Source organism: Tachypleus tridentatus, unplaced genomic scaffold, assembly GCF_004210375.1.
Source record: "Tachypleus tridentatus isolate NWPU-2018 unplaced genomic scaffold, ASM421037v1 Hic_cluster_1, whole genome shotgun sequence".
NCBI lineage: Eukaryota > Metazoa > Arthropoda > Merostomata > Xiphosura > Limulidae > Tachypleus > Tachypleus tridentatus.
The window spans coordinates 21,176,283-21,176,619 of record NW_027467777.1 but is presented as its reverse complement, the minus strand read 5'-3'; positions in this window follow the sequence as shown (position 1 = coordinate 21,176,619).

Sequence of the window (337 nt, the reverse complement as noted above, 5' to 3'; positions counted from 1 at the left end):
CAGTAGCTTTGGAAAAAGAATTTAAAAATAACAATTTCCTGAAGTCCATTGACTGGACTGTGACATAAAACTCAATATAAACCTGCCATATTAGTAGAGACCATCTTTAGATAAACGTTTATTAAAACGACGTAATCTCCTTAGTTGGGACATACTGCTTATGTGTATAATAAGCAAAAGGATTGAGATAATTTTTGTTTGTTTTTAAACTGTGACACTGAATAAACCAAAGCTTATACGATTTCCCGCTATATCATATTTTAACTTATTAATGCATCTAAAGTGGTGGTACTTATAAATAAACGTACAAACACATAAATCTGGAAAATAACACTGA